The sequence below is a fragment of the Dermacentor albipictus genome, chromosome 3, assembly GCF_038994185.2.
Source record: "Dermacentor albipictus isolate Rhodes 1998 colony chromosome 3, USDA_Dalb.pri_finalv2, whole genome shotgun sequence".
NCBI classification, from domain to species: Eukaryota; Metazoa; Arthropoda; class Arachnida; order Ixodida; family Ixodidae; genus Dermacentor; species Dermacentor albipictus.
In genome coordinates this window covers 149,417,783-149,440,798 of record NC_091823.1, presented here as the reverse complement: position 1 = coordinate 149,440,798, position 23,016 = coordinate 149,417,783, and the positions used below count along the sequence as shown (strand labels likewise).

Below are 23,016 nucleotides of genomic sequence, written 5' to 3'. Positions count from 1 at the left end.
ACGAATATCTCGTTCAAAAAGGGCGGAAACAAGCGCAAGCGGCTGTTTTTTCATGAAAACGCGCACCAGCGCCTCAGGGTATCGCGCGAACGCCGCTGTTGCCCGTGATTGGTCGGAGCCGCCGTGACGTCAGTGGCGGCAGTCGCCGGTCGGCGCCGCCGTTTGAGAGCGTAGCACGCTGTTCTGTTCTGGCTGCATAGCTGAGTTGTAAGCATTATGGAACGTTCTCGCTGTCTTGGACAGCTTGTATTTTCGCCGTACATGTTCGAACCGACAGCCGATACGGAAAACGATGGCGGCAACGACGATGTTGAGTGTTCCAAAAGCGAGAGCGATGTGTACACCTTCTCGCGCGCTGGAAATCTTAGCTGTTACGTATGCTTTTTTTTTTTCATGTAGCTGCACGTTTCAATGACGGGAGAAAAAATGCGCTAAAGTGTCACTGGGAACTTGCTGCTGGAAGAATGCCGAAGCACTAACTTCACATTAGATTGTAAACACGGGTACAATTCCGCGATGTCAAGCACCTTGCCGCTGCTTGTCTGAAGTCCCGTGGTTTTCTGAGCGTTGATACACGATCGCGAACATAAGTGCCGCGTTTCAAAGCGCGCACATGCAGTGCTGCGAGGTACAGTCATGGAAGTTGCTTATCATACACATCCAGATCGAGATGGTCAGGGGAATTATATGTGCAATATTCAGAATATGGTTCGACGACTTTGCGATTGTGGCTCGATCAAGAATCGGTATGCGCGCTCCATGCTAGTGTTGACATAAAGATATTAGGCAGTTTTAGCACCACCGTGTGGTAAACATGATAACTGCAACCGTACGTCGAATGTCACTAGGCAAGCCTATACTCCAATTTATACCTCAGGTGCAACGCTGTGGAAGCTACGCACGAAGTCCGGTTACCAAAATTTATTACTGCGCGCGTTTCCGTCTATGGTTCGTAGCGTGCCAGCGGCATTTGCTCGCGCGAGCATGCACGTGAAGCTGCCGCGACGGGATGCAATTAAAGAATGCCGAAAAGAAAATTGATTTAAAAGAACGTGTTAGCAGCCGTATAAGTACACGCATTGTTTCTATGGGTAAATTCTTTTTTTTTCATTCAGAACTGAGCTTATATATGAAAAGTTTTCTCAAAAATCGGGTCAAGAAACACCGAACTTTTTCTAAGTGCGAACGCAGCCACTGCAAGAAGTATCTCAAGCCTCCACAGCGTTGCACCTTATGTATGAAACGGAGTATAGCAACGCTAGCAACAACGCGTTTCCGCATTTGTCGTAAGGCTATCCGGCTATCGCGGAAATGGTCCGAGCGCAGCACAGTTGATTTCGTCGGCACGAACTTATCTCTCCTCACCGCACTGCGCTGCAAGCTTCTTGTGCTTCGGGAACCTGTGAAACACCACATCGTCTCGCCCGCGTGTGTTCGCGCATCCGATTGCTGCACAGAACGAGGGCATGTTGGGCGCCCTTGGCTGTAGGCACTCACGCAGCACAGAAGGAAAGAACAGTTTACGAAAATCGCAAAACAAACGTGAGCGGCGGCGGCGGCGGCGGCAAATCTCTCGTAGCGTCGTTCAGTAAAGCGCAGGACGGAAAGAGGCATGCCGGTCCGGCAGCTCGGTCCCCGCCAGTGACGTCACTCTCGCCGGTTCTCTCCTCTGGTAACCTCCTCACCCGGCGCTCCGGGAAGCGATGGGGGCGTGTCCGCGGGAGTGATTTAGAAAGCGATTTCCGCCCCTTATATTAACAAAACGAAGAAAAAAATTTCGGAACCGTAAATTATTAGGTCTGTTCTTCCCAATCCCAGCAAATCATGGAAATTGAAAACCGCTTCAGCTTCCCTTTAAGGGCGAACTGCACCTCCATCACGGGTCAGCCCGGCACTGCACTGTCTTCGAGACCGGCCCACGTACGGGGAGTTTTGTGCCTGCACACGGACATGATCTTGCGGGAACTAGCCCTTAACAGCTTCGCTGTAAAACAGTTTCGTGGGAAATTAAGTTGATCAGCAGGATCGTACAAATCTGCTGTCCTTTTGTGCGCGTCGGCTTCTATAGGCTTGTCAAAGTGGAAAAGCGTATATGTGTGTGAAGTGTAGGAAGCCAGTCACCTGGTAGGAGTATTATGTACATACATCGGCAGGCTACTTCAATCAATTCTGTACAAGTCGCTCGTTGAAGCCGCACGTGTACGTCGCACGGGTAAGCAGGCGCCCTACTGCGGCTCCCACGCTAGAGGGGGGGGGGGGGGGGGGCTATTGTGAGCCGTGAGTGCCACATCGACTAAGACGCAATTGTACATCCGCGCAGTTCGTGGAGGCTTCACAACCACTTTGGCCTCCGCATGCTTTCCGCTCTCGAAGGTGGCCCGCGAGTGAACAATCCGGGCAGCTCGGCAGCAGCGCCAACAGCGCGCCAGCTGACTGTCGGTTCCATGCGGACAGTGATTCAATAAATATTATGCGAAGCATATTACGAGAGCTCAACCCAGCTCCTCAGGCGCGGCGGTGTCGCCATGAAACCACGTGACACCGTGACGTCACGACAGAGGAGAAGCGGCTGTGGCTCAATTCTTGCAAGACGGGCTGGGTGGGAATCGAACCAGGGTCTCCGGAGTGAGGGACGGAGACGCTACCACTGAGCCACGAGTACGATGCTTCAAAGCGGTACAAAAGCGCCTCTAGTGAATGCGGTGTTGCCTTAGAAACGAGCTGTTTCTAAGGCATGCGTCTCTTGCTCAGGCGCACATTTCGTTGCCGCGCCGAACGCTGCTTTGCTCGACGCTCACCGCGTCCAATGCGGGGCGCGTAGTCGCTGCCCTTTAGCCCATTGTCTTACACCCCTTGGCGGGTCGACGGGAACGCTGTCGCGTTCCACTCTTGAAGGCGAAGCAGTAATGCATGAGTTGTTTCTTCGTCTAGCCGAACCAAATATAGCCAAGCAACAGCAGTTCACCAGGCTAAACAGTGGTTCAACAACTAAAATAAAGGCTAGTATGCTTCGCATCCTGGGCTTAACCTTACCTAAGCCACAGCCATTTTTTTGGGATGCAGTTAACCTCACGTTTTCCCACAAGATAATTTTCAAGACGAAGCTTTCTTTGCCTCTTCCTTCGACTTTCCCGTTGCTGCGGTTCTTGTTGTAGTAGACGCGTGGGGGAGTGGTTCGCAGCGTGTATATGCATGGCAAGAGCGCAGCAGAGAGGACAGGTGACGCGAGAAACTCGCTTGGACAATGCCCTCTGGAGCTCCCTTGTTGTCGCCACAATGCCCTCTCGACTGTAATTATCCGTGAGCGCTCCGCAAAAGCATTACAGAAGCTGCAGCGCTTACCTTTGTACTAACGCACAATAGTCAAGAGGGGGGTAGATAAAATGGTAGACAGAAGGTAAAGAGAGGACGCGGGTAGAACCAACGCTTTCAACGAAGCTAGTAAATAAAAGCCTTGCCCTTCGCTCGTGGCAGCTCGCTTACACGTGGGGAACGCGGTAGAGGGTAAAGGCGACGTACTAAAGCAAGGGAACGCTATACTACTAGACAGGTCGGCCCTTCGGCACAGAATCAATTTCATTTTAAGGAACGGTGTGGTACGTCTCCGCTATCTATTTCTGGAAAAAATGAACACCGCGCAAGTTTGTAAAGTGGACAAGCAACGCGGGGCGTGCAGCCTCCAAGCCGCATTAAATCATCGCAGCGTCTAGACGACAGACAGAAGGGGCGAAATGTAAGAACACTCGTCCACTTGAATTTATGTGCAAATTAAGTAATTCCCGATGGTAAAAATTCATCCGGAGTCACCCACCATAATCGGATTGTCTTTTTGACACATACAGCCCCGTAATTCAATTAAAGTTTAACACTTCTGCCGCAATCCTATATGCGCCGTGTGAGGAAGGGACAGTGCTAACCTTCTCGGGGGTTATCAGCAACGGCGCACAACAATGCCCCAAGTCAACACGTCTCGCTGTGTGTTTTCTATGCTGGGTAAACAGACACAAGTGGTACGTGCAAAATGACATTTTAGAATGAACTCACCACTCTGGTATTGCGAAAAAATGCTGAAGAACTTCAACATTCGCCGTCAACATCACCATCAATTATCGTGCATCAATACAAACAGCACAGAAACCTTCGCTTACATCGATTCATACAGTGCGTGGCATCGGCCTTGGTTTTATTTCGAAGTTCTTTATATTTATTCTTATTTATGCGTGCCTATAGCTTTCTTCCACACCATTTCATTTATTTTATGGTCGCTTTCTTTCAAAAGTTCTTTCACATTTTTTTATCATAATGGCAGCTGGTTCGTGGCCTATCCCACACAATTGGTTTGTGCCATCCTTGAAGAGATCATCATCATCAACATGATCGTCATCATAATCATCATCGTCTTGTCTTCTGTCAATGGCAAGTAGCACGCGGCTGGGCAGAAGCAGCTCCTGATTCAGGCTTGCAAATCACTCTTCGAAGTGCCGGCTCTTCACTTTCGGTAGCGTAAGTGATTTTCTCGATCCACGTAGCGGTCCTGTTGCTGTGTCCTCGGTTCTGTGAGCATGCGGGTGCGACAAAGTTAGGTGCTTTAGCTCGACACCATGAACGCTGCGAGCTTTCTTGTGCTCGGCCTTGGAGCTCGCGCTTTGCACTGGCCGCAGCCACAAAGAAAAACTGGCTGTGGCATAGCTAAGGTTAAGCCCAGGATGCGAAGCATACTTGCCTTTATTTTAACGCGACAGCGTTAAGGAGCTCGTGTCGCAGAAAAGCCGGTGTCGTCGGCGTCGGCTCAGGCGTGCGGCGCTTGCTCAGGCGCACATTTCGTTGTCGCGCCGAACGCTGCGTTGTTCGACGCTCACCGCGTCCGATGCGGGGCGCGTAGTCGCTGCGCCGTAGCAAAGCCACCTAGAAACAGTCTCTGTAGCACGCCGCAACCTTCGCTTCTCATTCCAACAAGCAGCTCTGTCTCCAGGGGGCATGTCACCTCGTGAGTGTCTAGCAGAGGCAAGCGCTGCTGCTTATATACCGCCGCGACGCCGCGAGCGACGGCGCAAGTTGGAGCCCCGTTTCTCCTCTGTCGTGACGTCACGGTGTCACGTGGTCAGCCTTGAAGGCGACGCCGCGAGCGACGGCACGAGTTGGAGCCCCGTTTCTCCTCTGTCGTGACGTCATGGTGTCACGTGGTATTGAAGGCGACACGGCCGCTCCTGAGGAGCTGGGTTGAGCTCTAGCAATTTGCTTCGCATAAAAAGTGAAAGGGGGCTTTGGTTTCTCTAGCGCCCTAGCAAATTTGGTTTTATCGACAAAGTCAATATAAGGTAACGTTTGAGGTCTGCCTTTTGAAGCCTTGCGTGGGGCTGCTTTCGAGCGACGTCAAACTGCCGATTTGCCGAAATTCTAGGTGCGGGTACGGTCAAAGCCACCCAGAAGGTACGGCGTGGCAGGTACGGAAGGTTACACGACGCAAATTAAGATGTTACGACACACAGGCACGCGCCGCGTTCCTTCCCTATTTCAGTGCGTGCCCTACGAGACTAGACGCGTGCTATGCAACCGCGGTGCCATGTTATCGCTATAAGGAATCGCTATTATTCGCTATCGTAGCGAATTCCAATGACAGGTTCGGAGTACTTCCGGAACAGCATTTACTGCTCTTATCGGAGCAACAGTGTTCCAATGGCAGATTGAGAGCACTCGCGGAGGCGAGGTCACTCCCCGGAGCAGCCGAAACTGCTCTGCTAAACGGACCGGAACTCCCGGCTAACGCATTTCCTGTTTTTACACAGTCACGGAAATGTCACGCAGTCACGCCAATTCCCGCAATTCACGCAATTCACGCAATACACGCCACCATCTCGCCTCGCGCGCTATTGCTTGCGCTGCACGATAGCTTCGAACCGCTTGCACAATGCACAAGAGGACGCACAGTGCCCTTCACAAAGCTTCTATACTCCGTTTCATACATGAGGTGAAACTCTGTGGACTTCTTGCAGTGGCCGCGTTCGCGCTTAAATATAGGTCGGTCTCTTTAGACCGCTTCTTGTGAAAGTGTTCTTTATATAAGGTCAGTTCTAAATAAAAATAAGAATTTCCCCTTAGAAAAAGACAAACCGCGCGCTTAGTTGGCTGCTAACACGTTGTTTTACATCAATTTGTTTTTCGTTGTTTTATTTATTCGCATCCCGTCGCGGCAGCCTCACGTGCATCCTCGCGCGAGCATACACCGCTGGCGCCGAAGCATAGACGGAACGCGCGGAGTGATAAAATTTGGAGGCCGCACTACGTGCGTAGCTTCCACAGTGTTGCACCTGATGCATAAAACGGAGTATAGTGCGTCGTAGCTGCAATTGCCCATCTGCAAGCTATCTTCGAGAGCGTCTCCTTTCCTTCGCAGACGCCGCAACGCGCAAGTCAGCAATTATTAAAAGTCTATTTCGTTTGCGCTTTTATAGCGACAACAGCTATATGGACTCTCCGAGCGATGATAGTGATCTACATAAAGGAAGGACGCTAAGCGCATTTCTTCTGTCGGCGTCACCGTGAGGTTCCGTATGAGTGAAAGCGTGTGAGTTCAGGTGAGGGTGAGCCTGCGAACGTGGTTTAATCTCGCGTGCGCGAACGAGGAACGCGGCCCGAATGCGTACCCTCTCCTGTGGCGCGCGAGGCACGGGGGTGAGGGTCAGGCGAGAGAGGAAGGGCGTTCTTCTCTGGCGGCTGCTAGGGTGCCTCGATGTCCTCCTCGCCCGCCGCTCCGTAGAGAGTGGGGACAACCGCGGCGTGTACTGCGACGTTGTCCACGCGAATCGCCGACGCCATAGTAGACGCCTTTGCGGGTCCCCGTAGGGACGCGTTGACGGCGCTCGTGTGTCCTGAAAGCGATCTGCGACATGCCCAAAGTGTGCGCCTCCGCGAGCCTCATCTTCAAAGCGATCTGCGATGTTTGCAGAGTGCGCGTAGTGCCGGTAGCTTCGTATGCGCAGTGCTTTCGACGTATCGCTCTCTTTGAAGCGACATATGCACGGAGGTGATTTGGCTCGCGGCTGCTGCCGTGATTCCTAACTCCAGCGTTTTCACAAACAGTTATCCGCTGTTATCGAGTGAGATGTGTTCGTGTTTACCTGTGCGCGCTTGACACCACGCTGGTTAATTTAGTTAAAACACGTTGACGGGCTAGTTGGTTTGAATCCGTGATAGAACGAGTAAGCGTGACTGAACAAGGACGTGGAAAGAAGCAGACACGCAAAGACAGCGCTATCTCTGTGCGTCTGTTTCTTTCTACATCCTCGTTGAATCACACTTACGTATTCTATCAATGTTAATTCAGTTAGCAAGCGAATGTTTACAAGTTTATACGGTCGATAAAATTACTATCCTTACTTAGTACAGCTATCTACTAATTTGCTTTCGCAATCGGTGCTTTGCCTTTCTGTCGGAACTGCACATTTTTTTTTTCTCGTCCGCTTTTTCGGTAACATTTGCTTTCACCTTGCCTTTTAACACAAAAACTTTCTATTGTGGGCTGTCTCTACGTCCCCGTGGTGTCGTGCACGCTGTTCAGGCACGATGTACTACGGATAGGCCGCCGTGGCGGGCGGAGACAGCCGACGATAATCACCTCCGGCACGCAAGGGATGTGGGTAGCTGCATGTCCGGTTGCGTGGTGTGCCCGAGCGCCCCCTTGCTAAGCCATACTAAGCCATACCGTTGTGTCCAAATTGCGAATTTAGAGGCGTCGCCCTACGCCGTAGTGGCGTGCTTCCTTACGGAGTCGATCGGCCGCCCACTCCGACTCTGTCATTGGAATTCGACATAAGTTAGCCGACTTCCAAATGGTCTAGAAGCGTACGGTGAGGGGCTAGTTGGTATGACATTATGAGAACAAAGACAAACTGCGCAAGAAAGGACAAGACAGAGAAAGAACCACACGACACAGGCGCAGACTAACAACTGGTTTAATGCTCCAACGCCTCTTTCCCACCAACAACAGAACGCATGCGCACCAACCACAAAGACCGATGCCGCTATCATGTAGTCAAGCCTAGAAACGGAAGGCAACCGCAAGGAGCTGGCGTTTCTAGGCTTGACTACATGATAGCGGCATCGGACTTTGTGGCTGGTGCGCATGCGTTCTGTTGTTGGTGGGAAAGAGGCGTTGGAGCATTAAACCAGTTGTTAGTCTGCGCCTGTGTCGTGTGGCTCTTTCTCTGTCTTGTTCTTTTTTGCGCAGTTTGTCTTTGTTCTCATAATTCCAAATAGTGCAGGGAGACGAGCACAACGACGCTGTCTTCTACCAGGCTCCTTCAATACTTTTCATCTGGTCACGAAACCTCCGCGTAACGCTATGGGAGAGCTTCGTACAGCGCCCGCAGTGGACGCATCGCGGCACTGGCGCAAGTAGAAGGTAGTGTTCCTGTATATGTTCCCGCGGGGAACAGAGTTGCGCATAGGTCCGGCATTATGTTCCAGCTATGCAGTGAAGCCACTCCTTTCGCGCTAAAGAGGCAAATGCCGCGCGGTGTTCCATTTCCTCTTTTGTCTGCTGTTCGTGAGCTACATAGCAAGATGACACTTCTTAATGCAGGCTGCGAGCGAACCATTGGCGTAGCTGGAGGGGATCAGTATTCCAACCCCCCGAAATTTTTAGTTTGTACGTATACATATACACGCACATATATAAACACATGCACGAGCGTGCATATGGACCCGCCGTGGTTGCTCAGTGGCTATGGTGTTGGGCACGAGGTCGCGGAATCGAATCCAGGCCACGGCGGCCGCATTTCGATTGGGGCGAAATGCGATAACACCCTTGTACTTAGATTTAGGTGCACGTTAAAGAACCCTAGGTGGTCGAAATTTCCTGAGTCATCCACTGCGGCATGCCTCATAATCACAAAGTGGTTTTGGCAGGTAAAACACCATAATTTAACGTGCATATAGGGGTCAGGAGCCCTCTCGATCCCCGAAATGAAATCCTGGCTACGCCCGTGGCTCGAACAGCTCAAACGTTGGCGTGCAAACCAGCAGCATCTTGTAACAAAAAGCGGTGCAATGTTTTTTTGCATGCATATCAACTTTTCTCGCCGAGATCGGAAGGCAACAAGTGTTTTAAAGGATGTTTAGAGAAACCTTCATTTATGTAAGGTGGAGAATTATGTGAGCGCATTTGGCCGCCTAAACCAGCCTATTAATGATCGTCGGCAAGCGAACTATCGCTACTGCGGTTATGTCAGTGACGGTTAGCGGAGCGTCATTTATCACTAACCTCACTAACCGTCGCTCAGAGAAGCTGCACCTTTTCGATGTATGCGATGTACACACGTTGAGTTACACGCATTTCAAACGTTCACATGCGCACACTTTATCCATACCTTATTTTTACGGTTCATCCACACCGCAGACTAAACAGCTGCATCGTAGCAGCGAATCTACAAGTGGAGAAAGATCCAAGGTGCAGGAATTTCTAGATCAAGTTTATTTCTTACAAGGGAATCCATGACCAATGCCTGCTGGCATCATGGCAAGAGTGCTGGCTCTTGAAGCCTTGGGAGGCAGACTTCAAAGCAACCGCAAAGGTAACAAGCTATTAAGGGTAAAGACAGCTTATTTTTATTGCACTAATTACACCAAGATAGCAAACTTGCAAAGTAATTAGTCACACATTGGAAACTGTAATATGAGTACACGTTTTTCTTGATCTCTTCATGCTGCTCAGGTAAATTTACTGCAACACAGCGCTTACTAAACATACAGGCAGAATCTTACATTCCTCATGTCGACTAAGGCTGATCTAACAAGCAAGATATTGCGAGCGGTAAATGCTGAAGCTATCACAGCTGTCTAATAAGCGTGAGCACGCGAAGTTTTCGCTTACTACGCAAAAATGAACACTAGCACATCGATCAGCGTTTCATTAAAATCACAACGACTGCAAAAATTAAATAAAACACAGAAGAGAAATTGTACCTGCTAGTATTTACTCTGTTTCGAACATACTATTCGAAGACCCGCATAGTCAGAACATTCGTACAAGCAACACAGCGAATTTGGCAAGTAGGCAAGTTAACATTCTTGGCGTATATGTTAAGCGCGACACGGACATATCTTTGTCCCGCGTCTGTGTCGCGCTGCGCATATATACGCCAAAAATCGTGTAAGAAGCGAACAACCTCTCATGCCATGCGTACGCATCTCGGCGTTGAAAGTGGTGTTACTCTGGATAAATGTTGCTTTAGTGCAAACAAGGCGAACGCACCTCGCATATCCTGGTCGCTTTCGGAGCCGGCCTGTCTCGGCACATACGTAGTAGCCATTACCAGTCGCCGCCGCTCATCTGTCCGTTCGCACGGCACCGCGTGAAACGCTTTGCCACTTTCCGTGCGGTTTGGGCGCTTTGGTGTGCTGCACCCCATCATACTGGAATACAAGTGTCAATATGATGTGTTTCGTATCACCAAGGTCCTTGACTTAATCTCGTCCAATACCGTAGCTGCGACCCGAAGCCGATGAATGAAGCGCACGCTCGACGGTCCGCTGATTGCAATGTCGATGGCACTGACGGAGACCAGTCGGCGTAGCGCGCGTAAACTTGGCTTCACAGCGGCGCAGTTGAACATTTGACGTCATTTTGCGCCACATGATAGCGTTCGGCGAATAGCAATGCGAGCGGTGCCGGAAAAGTCACGCGCAATTCGGCTCCCTGCGGGAGTGTGTGAGAGAGTGTGTGATTGTGAAGAGGAAGAGGCGCTATCTTTTGCAGCCCTTTAGGGTCTTTAGACAGCCCCACTCTTGCGCCAAGAATACCTCTCTATGCTTTCACGCTTGCTTCACAGGAACCCTACTGCACTATCAATATGCCGACTGTTTTAATTGCACCAAATAAAAATACTAACCAATATAAGTCTTGGTGAGATCATTTTTTTATTCGAGTAACATATACAAGAACACTAGTAGAAGGCGGAGAGGCAGAAGCCGAACGGACGCCCCAGGCGTTCTGTGCGTACGCTCGCTATTGCACAAAGGTCGACTGCCTGTATCGGCGCGTGAATATTGTCGACACAACCTGTAAATGGCCGCCCTGTTTCTGTGCACTGTTCAGAAACTCAAACTCGAACAGTTTAGATACAACTACAACGCCTTGTTTCATTTCCAGGTTCAACTGCGTTCGCAACAGTAGCTTAATTCATAATTCAAACTCTACAATTCGACTACTCCATCGTTCGAAACCGCTACAGGGCAAGTTCACGTCACACTTTTGTGTAATTGCGTGTAAAGATACCTGTTTTTCAAACTAACAAAGCTAATCAGCTCATTACCAAACTAACTACTAAATTAATTACACAATTACTAAAGATATTCAAGCTGACAAATAAACGTGCTATCTATCTATCTATCTATCTATCTATCTATCTATCTATCTATCTATCTATCTATCTATCTATCTATCTATCTATCTATCTATCTATCTATCTATCTATCTATCTATCTATCTATCTATCTATCTATCTATCTATCTATCTATCTATTTTCTTATCTATCTATTACTAAATTATTGCTAAATTACTAAAATATAATGAAATTATTGCTAAAAATTACTAAAGAAGTTACTGAACTAACAAAGCCAACCAATTGATTAATAACCAATGAAATAGGTAATTACTCAATTGCATTTCGAACTAATAACTAACTAATCTAAGAACTACATTACCTAACTAAACTCAATAATTAACGTAAAAACCTACTGTAACAAGACCAACTCAACCAATAAATTAATTACACAATAACCAAGCAATTCACCAAGTAATAAATAAGGTAACTAAGAAATCTAACTAATCAAACTAACATAGCTAACCGACTGATAAACTACGTTATTTAACTGAAGTGACACAATTATTCCCTAATAAGGTACCTAACTTTAATAACTAAGCAAATATAAATAACACCAACTAATCAACTAATAAACAACACACTGAACTAGCTAACCAAATGCAACTGACTTATCCAACTAGACAAAGTGCAAATAGAGTCAGCCGAACGAAACGGTTTCCGCAAGGAAGGCTTATAGGGGGGAGAGGGGCGACGTCTGTTATAAAACGGTGCCGTGTATATTTAATCACAAACGCATCGCACATTAAATTATTTAGCCAAGAACTCCCGCTGCATGTTCGCTTTTCTACAAGCACGCTGAAATAAATGTGGGAGAGGTGCCTTTCCTCCTGAATGAGTTGCGTGATCGCGCAGGCCGGCCATCTGGCGCGTCGGGTAGTTCACCGATGATGATCGTGATGACCATGATGATTTATTGGAATCCCCTTTGAAACGGGGTGGGGACAAGTGGTCACCTAGCCGGCTCGAGTTACTCATGTATAGCATCAATGCTTTTCCTCCTAGCATTCTTGTATACGTCTCTTTAATTTTCGCTAACTACCTTGTATAGCGCTGCCTACGACAGTAATGGATCCGACGTACCCGTCCGTTCTCAGCCTTTTTCCACCAGTTCTCTAAACGTACGTTATTTATCTCGACTGCTGACCGGTTGATAGTCATTCTTGTAAATCTCCATGTCTTTTTCGTTCCCATTCAATTCGCAGTCTCTATTTCTCTCACTTTCTTTCTGATTACTCCTGGTTGTGTATCTAAACTTTCAACTACCCTGTACTTGGTTGTCAACTTTCTTGACTTATTCCTTCATTCTGTGTCTGCGCTTTTTGGTACAGATACTTGGGAAATTTAGCTGCCCATTTATTTCGATCCAGGTTGCTGAGTCTTTCTTCAGAACTAATTTTGCGCTGAGCTTCTCTTACTTCAAACGAGGCGCAACCCATGTTCCCTTGCACTGCCTAATTTGCGGTTTTGCCATGAACTCCCAAAGCCAACCGGCCCCCCGATTTATGGTTAACTTCTAACCCCGACCATATATCCCATTTTAGGCACAGAGCGGCACTTGCGAAGGTCATTGCTGGCACCATCACTCATTTCCCGATTGCACGCACATCTCTATCGTGCCCCAAAGATCTCTACGTTTCATTATTACTGCATTACACTTCTCCTTTTTTCTCTTCAGTTTATCTTGTTGACAGAAATGGTTGCAAGCAGAAAGTACTGACACGAACCGAAAGAGACGATGACACCCGTTGGTTCTTTCTTTCCGTGTCAGTGCGCTCTGCTGGAAACCATGTCTGCTATGAGCGACCAACATGTTTGATAAACGATATGTTCGCATGTTTGATTTCAGACTGTCACGGCTGCACTGCAACTTGAACAAACCGGGAAGATTTTCATGTGGCAAGCATTATAAGCACGCTAACAAAAGAAGGTAGTCGAAATTAAACCACATTCCTCCCTAAACCGTCTACCATAGCATATGTGTTTATTCAGGATTCTAATCAGTCGATAAATCACAAATTTACCTATTTACTATTTTAACATTTCTTCGTTTAGTTGAGGACCATGGCAAGCAACAAGGCTCGGGTCGAAACCCTGCTGACCTGTCCCTACAACCCTGATCACATGGTAAAGAGAAGCCGCTTCCAGATACATGTCGCCAAGTGCAGAATGGTGGGTGCCAGCCTGCGGCAGCTGGGCATTAACTGCTTGCTCCTTGATTACAAAAGCATGCCAGCGTTGCGTGCATATGTTCAAACACACTATCGTGCATCATACCAGGACAGTGTTGCGTACACGTTGTGAATTGTGAATATTTATTGCGAACTTTTTAAGCGCTAAGGTCAAAGAGGCCATTTCTCCAGCACGCAAGAAATTGAAACAAACCGGCATTATTATTAATTAGAGTTTCTGCCTTGCCACACTCACATCCCGCAAAATGTTTCTGGAATTTGCAAAAAACATCGGAGAACCATATTCAATTCGCCGCAACAGGTTGTTTTTGAAGAACAAGGGCTACGTGCATGTCGAGTCAACCGATAGCCTGTGTGATATATCTTCGAACGGTGGTTCTCCCTGGTGCGCAGATCCGTGTCGTGTACACACCTGTTTCAAGTAACACTCGTTTGTCACCGCTGTCATCTAGGCCAAATAGTTATTCTAGTGACGTTAATTTTCTTTTTTTTTTTCAATGATCGCAGTGTTGTCAACAAGTGTGATGACCTTTCTGATCTAATTAATACGTGTAGTACTGATGTCGTCGTACTTAGAGAGACATGGTTATCGTCCAAAGTGCGTGATAGCGAAATATTCGAGTGTAAAAGGTCCAAGTTTTACCGCTTTGATCATGGCTCCAGATCAGGAAGAGGTGTTCTCATGTCTGCTTCAGATCACATTGTCTATTATCAGGTTCTCACTGAGTCACCTTTAGAAATTTTTGCGCATGCGTGCGCATTAACCACTGAGATAAAATTTTTTGCGTTTGCTGGGCATAATTTTTCTTCCGATGTGCATTATGTTCTGAATGCTATTATCGTTAGGGTTCCCTCACGCAGCCATATTTATTTTAGGTGACTTTATATTCCCTAACATTGATTAGTTCCATCATTTTCCTGTTCTCAAAGTGTCCTCAAGGGAAAGTGGCGCCTTCGTGAAGTGATGCTCTGATTTCAACTTCAATCAATTAGTCACTACTGCAACGAGAACTACTTCGTCCAGCACTAACGTACTTGATCTTGTTCTAGCAACAGCTCTTGATTTCCTGCATTCACTTGTTTTTTTTTTTTACCGGGGCTGAGCGACCACTGCGTTAATAACTTTTCAATTAAAGCAACTGTTAAACGCCCCACCAGTGAATCAAAATCTACCAGGTATTATTAGAAGGCTGATTTTTCAGTTATTCTTAGTGAGAGCAGCCTTCCAAGAAGGCTGCATTCCCAGCTTTTATGAGCGCACTGTCGAGGAAAACGGGTCAATGTTTAAAAAGAAAGGTAATTGTCTAACAAGCATATATGTACCTCTGCGAGCCATCTGTGGCAAGCGAAGGTCGCCTTGGTTTAATGTGCCCTTAAAGTACCTTCAGAATCAGAAAAAAAAACGCTTTTTGCGAAAAATAAAGTTCAGGAATGGTCACTGTGACTGGACCCCATGTGAACAGATCGCCCGCAAACATAAAATACACGCTTAAGGACGCCAAGCAGACTTTCTTTGGCACTATTTTACCAGCTTTGTTAGAAGACGACCGTAAAAAGTTATGGAGTGTTGTTAAGGGTGCACGCGAAAACGTATTGCCAATAACTGACGACAGTGGCGTTACCGTTTCTCGTTCGCAATGTTGTTACGTATTCAACGAAGTACCTTCGAAAGCATTTTTAGATGAGCGTGCTGAGTGCGTGCCAGAATTTTGTGATGCGAACTTTCCTACAATGCTTCCTGTAGTAATTGATTACGATGGTATCGTTGGCCTTATTAACAATTAACAAGGTTTCGTCATCATGGTCTCAATGGTGTAAACGCTAAATTTTTGAAAAGTATCATTGCTTACTCGTCCATTTTTTACTATGAATCTTTCGCTCAGGCTATAAATTCTGGTGGGTCGCCTTGTGATTGGAAGGTGGGCAAAGTGGTGCCGTTTGTAAATGTGATGACATACATTGTGCACTAAACTATAGGCCAATATCATTGACTAGTGTCACTTGTAAGATCTTTGAACATGTCATTTATTCTTACAAGCTATTTTTTTTTTCATATCTCGTCAGCATGGTTTCAGGAAGACATTCTCCTGCGAAACGCAAATAATTTCATTTACTAGTGAACTGTTAGTAGTTCTAGACTTCGGATTTTATATTGATTGTGTATTCTTAGATTGCTCTAAAGCTTTTGACCTTTCTGCCATGAACTACTTTATCTGAAGCTCAGTAAACTAAATCTTGACCCTAACATTCTTGCTCGGATAAAAAAACTTTTTTGTTAAACCAACAGCAATTGTAACTGCTAATGTCTACGATTCTTCTCTCTGTCCTGTCTTTTCAGAAGTGCCCCAAGGTTCTGTCCTTGGGCCCCTTCTTTTTCTAGTTTACATAAAGGATTTACCTTATTGTATTAACTTCTCTATTAGGCTTTTTGCAAACGCCTGTGTTGTATATCGCGTGATTTTCTCTGATAATGGCACATCACTACTACAGGCAGACCCTGACAATATTTCTGATTGGTGTAACACATGGCAAATGAAACTCAACGCGACGAAGCGCAAGCTAATTAAAATTTCTCGTAAACTTTCCGCTAACGCGTGTAAGTATAAAATAAATGGTTCCCCTCTCGAAGAGGTGACTACTTACATATACTTAGGGGTCCACATTACTTCTACCCGGTCTTGGCAACCACACCTTAATTTTAGTCAGTAATGCTAACTGCGTGCTTGTGTAGCTGCGCCGTCATTTTTGAATGGCCCTTCTTCCCTTAAACTCCTTCTTTATAAATGTTTTGTTGGTTCCAAACTAGAATATGCATCAGCTGTGTGGGATGCATTTACAGAAAGTCTTGCTAATCATCTTGAAGCTGTACAGAATCGTAGCGCACGCGTCATTTTTTCCGACTACTCCCGTCTGTCCATTGTTCCATCTATGAAAACAGCGTTATGGCTTCCGTCCCTTTCCTCCTTATTTCATAAGGATTACTACCATAACCCTCGTCGTCTGAAGCAGGAATTACTTTACCGCCCTTCATTCATATGATCGCGTACTGACCATCGTTTAAAGTGTTTGTTCCTCGTTGTCACACTAACCAACACTTTCATTCTTTCGTTCCTCAAACTTCTAATGATTGGAACCACTTGCTCACCTCCATTGTATCTATTACGGAACCCAATGACTTGAAAAATGCGCTTTAGTATATTACCTAATATTTGCTTTGTGTCGTTTGTCTATTTATTTTTACCACTCCCTTCTGTAATGCTCTATGGGCCCTGAAGGTATTCAAGTATAAACAAATAAATAAAAGAAATTAAAGGCAATATAGTGTATGTTATCTGTCAAGCTTGACAGTTTTTTTAGAATACCTGATTTTTACAGCTTACTAACGATTGTCGTAATATACATCTTACAATTTGCTCTTGTTTGTGGCCAGTTTGGGACAATACTGCTTTCTGAAGATTGCATTGTCAGTTGGCGGCAAATTTTTCCGATCCAGTGATTATTAGAATTTGCCAGTAGCATCACCACCGAGTGCACTTAACTGGTTGGTGCGTAACGCCGTTCGTAATTGCCGGCACCGTTACACGAACTTCACGAATACTTTCGCGTGCGACCCAGATCATTTTAGCTGAAATTATTGATTACAGAGCCTCTTCACAGCGTCTTCTCAGAAACGTCTGTTATATATTGTTTTTTCTTAAAACGTGCTGGCCTTGAATAATAAAACACTCTAATATTTCTCACCGAATTATTTTATTCGTCTGTAGTATTTTATTATTTTTAAGGGTTTACATTTCTGGTCATAAAGAACAAGCAATCATAGCCTTCAGCCCTGTATCAGCTACCTGCATAACTCTGTGCACTCGAAGATTAACTGACGCCCCATCCACAGATTTCCCTGTCATATGCTTACCGCTTTTAACCATATACAGGAAATAATGAAGCCAGAGAAAGCACGTGAGAAATTAGCAGGTACATTTAATTTCACTGTAGAATGTTACAAGCGGAAATAGAAACGACAGCGGACGAAAATCTAACTTTCCGAAGGTGGAAGCCGATACCACATATTCAGCATAATGCGTGCTCTACTTTACCAGTTAAACTACCGCGGAGGCTGTCTTACTGTTCCCTCTCTTGGGTGCATGGTATGAGTGCGATGGTAAGAAAAAGCTTTAGTTCGGGGCCTGCTATAAAAATACATGGGAACGGATAAATACGTTTCTTTTTTTCGGCAACCACTGCACCAAATTTGTTGAGCTTTGTCGCATTAAAAAGAAAACGGTAAAATCTAGTGATCGAGACAAACAAAGTTTGTTGTTTAAGCCATAAATGTTATACAAAAATAGTTCAATATCACAATAGGAAAACAAGACCATCAAGGTTACAACCACGTAACTCAGCAGTAGAGGAACGCTATCAAAATATTCTGCAAGCCGAACCTAATAGTAGATCAAGATCGCTTATATAACAGATGATTGACTATGATACGAGAACAAAGTTGATGCTTTGTGCACCCCTCTGAAGTGTATCCCTAATTGATGATGCGAACTTCTGCAAAACCCCTGCAAATATTGTAATTAGTTTATTTAAGCTGTATATGTATATATCAGAATAGTGCACTTAAATGCTCTAACAGTTGCAGTTTATAGAACTGCTATATCGGGTCTTCAGTGCAGAGTTACGGATTTCTAAACTTCGTGCTTCATTATTTCTTAATTTACTAATTTCCCGCAATTTCTCTGCAAAATTCCTGGCCTTAAATTGCAATTTCATTTACTATACAGTCGCTAGAATACGTATATTTCTCTCAAATGCAACAAACTTCAGTCAACTCGACCGAGCGATTGTCTCATAAAGGCATTTCAGCGTTTTACATATTTATCTATATAGGAAATCAAAATTGGCCCCAAGCTTAAGCTTTCTTTTAACCCTGGAACCGCAGGGGCCGAGAAACAGGGGAGTATCCGCCTCGTATGCGGGAATTATTGACCCGGGTTCGAATCTCAATGTCATCTCAAATCCCAGGGGTTATTCTGATGGGCAGAGATGTCCCCCGGCCTGGTGTACAGCTACTTGATGGAGCTCGCATGTCGATAGGGATTCCTACACCGATCTACATGCGTGGTCTCGGGCGCCCCTGGTTCAACCGCAAACGGCATTCTGGTAAAGTACGCGCCGCGACTGTAAAGGGCATATACGAGTGCAACCACTGGGTGCGTACGGGTAGAGCAGGCACACAAGCGCGTTCCCTGTGAGATGCTAGGTCATTATGGAATCTCAACATAGGGAAAGCGGTCCTTCTTCCCATCCCGAAAGAGTCTGCACCTAATAGGGGTATTGGGACGCCTCGTGGGAAATTGCTGCCGTGGCAGCAGCCCAGACTTCCCCCCTCCCCCTTTTGTTCAGGTTTTTTTTTTTTTTTTTTGCACCGACAGCGTTCGACGGGATTTGCATGACGCGGATCCCGTTCCCAGGACAATGCACCCTTAACGAAAGATCCCCTCACCGCCATGGCATAACATGTGGGACGTTTCTTTTCACTGCCGCTGTCACGTACTGGGAACTTAAGGAGCCGGAAAGGGGCCAATAAAGCCTCATAGGTTACCTCATTAAGGCTGGCAGTGTCTAGGCCCTCGCTATGTGACAAGGTGAAGCCCGGTCATATGTAATTCGAAGGATGTAGGTTTGACTCCAACGTGTGACAAGTTGTCTCTTCGCCAATTTTTCATTTTCCTTTACTGACTGTTTCTAAATTTTCCATTGTAAATTTTAATAAATAACACATCACTGCGTGCCATATAATGCGAAGACAGGCACTTTCTAACATTATGGACATCGTTTTGTAATAATGGTGCGAAACGGCTGTTTAATTGTTATTCCAAAATTATTCTATATTCGATTCGGCCCCAAAAAACATTATTCGCCCACTCATACTCGTGCAACGTCAAGACTCCTGCAGCATCGGTGGCACCATTATTCATGCCTGCATCGTAAGGCGCCTCGTAGCTGTCAGGGTGCTGTTTCTGGCGCACCGTGGCAGTTGCCTCGCATACCGTGTTGTGCCTATATGTCTCCGCCACGCGTAGTTCATGAAGAGAAAAACCTCGCAGGACGGTTACAAGTGTGTAACGCGAATGTTTAAGCGTTATGTGAGGCTGCGTATTAGGCATTTTTTGCTCCAGATCTCGCCGCCCGTCATGCGCAGAGAGCAACATCATCTGGTAGGGCTACAGGAAACCAAGGTTTGGGTTACGTCACCGACAACTCTTCATTTATTGATGGAAGCATCGCGTGACCTTCAACCAATGGAAGCAGTCCTCTCACATGTGGACGCAGCCAGTGGCGCGAAAGTGAGCAAAGAGCTACGAAAAGCTAACACTTTTGAATTGTCATCCACGATGCCACGAAATAAACCCCCCAGTATATCCCTAAAACTGCCACCACAGTGACCGCATCGCTGTTCAAGCGCAACTGTCGATTTGTATTAGTTAAGGCTCACTAACGTCGCCGACTTGAGGCGATGGCGCGGCCATTTGCTACTGGCGACCAAAAAGCGACAGAAGGTGACTGGTCCTCACGCCAGCCAATGCGACCGGCTAGTCGCCGTCTGCTCACAATTGCATTTCCCCGTAAAATAAGTATAACGGCATCAAACATCCTGTACCGGCGCTTCTGATTGGTTCAGTAGTTTTGCGACTGCGGTCGAGCGACTGAAAAATCGACCAGTGAGCGACTGGCCCAAAATGGTTTCTTTTCGAGAAAGCGACCATTTGCGACAATTAGCGACCAACATGGACTCGCGACCACTGTAAGTCTCTAATGTGCATGAATCCCTAAGCTGAGTGATTCTTTCAGTTGCAAAGAAGTAGAATGGGGTTAGCGCATTCGTGGGGACCAATGATGGTCGAAGAGTTAGATCTCTTGCATAGTAACATGTTTTCATGCATACTATTTTTCGCGTTGAGAGAAATGTCTACTACTTGTTATGAGTTAAATGTTACTACTTGTTACTTGTTCTTCTTTTCAACCTGTTGTACGAGACGTTTCTTTCTTCATTGAAGATGCTTTTTCAGGGCCTTGAAAGTTTTTGCACACCCTTCTCTGACTTGAACTGAAGACGCTGCTAACATTTTTTTTTTCTTTTTTGAGTAAGACTCTTCTACGCCTGCGCTGGTAGAGCCAATTTTGTCTCTCCCACAGGCTCACCCCGAGAAGAACTTGAAGCAATGCCCATTCTCGGCTGACCATATTGTTCCTGCCACTGAGCTAATGCGGCACATATACATGTGCCCGCTCAACAATACAGTCCGACGCTTCTAAAAAGGTAACACCCAGTTCTCCAAGTATTGTCCTACTTTACCTATACCTGATCTTCCATTCTTTTTATTGCCCTGCCCGACATTGATTCTGGCCGTCTCTTGGCAGATGAGGCGACTTGACGACTGCGGAGGTCTGCAGTTTCACCGCTGGACTTGCAGCGCAAGTCCAACCTAATTCAGTTTGCAGCAGTGTGTCTGTCTGTCTCTCTGTCTCTCTCTCTCTCTCTCTCTGTCACGTGAACGCCTCAAAGAGAGACTTCGTGGAACGTGGTATTTCAAGCACAAGAAAAGGGCTTCCTGCTACGTTCCCTGTGTGCATCGGTTCGGAGTGAAAAAGTATTGAAGTGCTTTGCTTGCTGCGAGACCTGGAGTGGAAAAAGACGTTAGAGGCTCAGCAGAAGCGGGACCACCAGAAGGCGACCGGCACATATAAAACAATGATGAAAAAGCGCGCTTTTGTTCTTACTTTTTTTCGTGACGGCTGTTCTGAATGCGATTATTAGGCTTTAACTTAGCACCCGCCCTGGCTGCTTAGTGGATTTGGTGTTGCGCTGCTAAGCACGAGGTTGCGGGATGAAATCCCGGCCACGCCAACTGCATTTCGATGGGAGTGAAATGCAAGAACACCCGCGTACTTAGATTTAGGTGCACGTTAAAGAACACCGGGCGGTCAAACTTAATCCGCAGTCCCCCACTACGGCATGCCTCATTAACAGATCGTGGTTTTGGCACACAAGACCCCATAATTTATTTTCTAGCTTAGCGTCGCTCACGGTCCCTTCCACTTACGTTTCACTCTCTCAGGCAACGCAGAGAAATACGTCACTTTTGCGTCTTCAAGAGCTTGTTTTCCAGAAACTTGAACGACGCGCAGTCTGGTTGGCTGTAAAACGACAAGAAAGGCAAGTAGACGCCAACTTCAACAGATTTTTTTTTAAAGTAACGCGCGGCATGTAGCACATTTCTACTTCATGGGTTAGATTACTCTCAGAGGCGTATATTATTTGCGCGAGAAATCAAAATGACCGTTTGAGTCATCATTGAATGTTCGCTAATTAAGTATTGAACTAATCACTTCATGGCACATATTGCAATTTACGAATTGTACCCGTGGACACCGAAAACCATATCCACTTAAAACGAATTATGGGGGCGATAATTTCAACATGTGCCTTTCTAAAGTATGCGATGAAATGCAACACGTAGTGTTCGAGTAATTTTGAAGGAGTTTAATGCATAAAAAGGCGTGTCTTCAAAAAAGTGGATAAGTGCATTTTTACTGCAAATGTGATAGCACCTATCCCAATAGTGCTGTAACTTTCGAAAATTTGTTCCGAGTGAATGTGCCTAGTGAAATAACTTGCTTCAATTCACGAGTTACAATATGTGCGCTCAAATATTTGATTAAAAGTTGAATATTGAAGTTAGGATAATTACGACATTAAAAATTATATTCCCAATGTAAGAAATGCCCGCCTCTTTGAATATTCCAGCTCAATAAGCATATTTGCGCGATATGGTTCAGGCGATTTCTAAAAATTGTTTACGTTAAAATAAAACAGCATGTACTGCTCCTCCCAGCTCAACGCTAAAATAGATGCAATTCCGAACGAAGCCATCTTTCACGACCATTGCACTTTGCTGAGCATGTATGCCAACTAAAACTGCATATGGCTTGCCACTTAGATATCTGACATAACAGCCACCACAGCTCTTTCCACGTGACAAAGCTTACCTGTACCTCGGGGATACTGTGTAGCTTAAGATAACACTGCAGTGCGTTGTGGTGTCTGCTGACAGCAAGAAATAAAAGCTCCCTCGTGTACTTTGACGCCACTTTCGCTGTTCTCTCAGTGCTCTAGGCTACTCACACGGACCACGCCCGTGCAGCCATGGCCGAGGTCTACACTGTCGCCCTCGACAATCTACTCCATACTGAATTTGCAAATACCACGGACTGAGGTTCTAAACCGAATAAAGCTGCTCTCTCTTTCTCCCTCTCCCTCTCTCTCTCTCTCATTCGCTCGTTTCCGTACAGAAGATCGCGGTGTCTTTTCTCTGTTGGACGAGCATTCCTTTTTAATGGGAAGCATTATATTAGAATCTCTGAGCAAAGTCACTGTAAG

At 46.2% G+C, this 23,016-nt stretch overlaps 1 long non-coding RNA gene across 4 annotated transcripts; it reads left to right on the top strand.

Moving 5' to 3' along the window:
- Window positions 1-4,374: 4,374 nt before the first annotated feature.
- On the top strand, window positions 4,375-21,355 carry LOC139056969 (uncharacterized). Of its 4 annotated transcripts, XR_011512478.1 has the most exons (6): window positions 4,410-4,503; window positions 9,398-9,572; window positions 13,232-13,312; window positions 13,438-13,554; window positions 20,772-20,895; window positions 20,997-21,355. It is a non-coding gene; the product is annotated as an uncharacterized lncRNA (long non-coding RNA). The 4 variants fall into 4 exon arrangements; XR_011512476.1 differs by lacking the exon at window positions 9,398-9,572 and having other exon boundaries at window positions 4,375-4,503; XR_011512477.1 differs by lacking the exon at window positions 9,398-9,572 and having other exon boundaries at window positions 4,401-4,498.
- The last annotated feature ends 1,661 nt before the right edge of the window (window positions 21,356-23,016 follow it).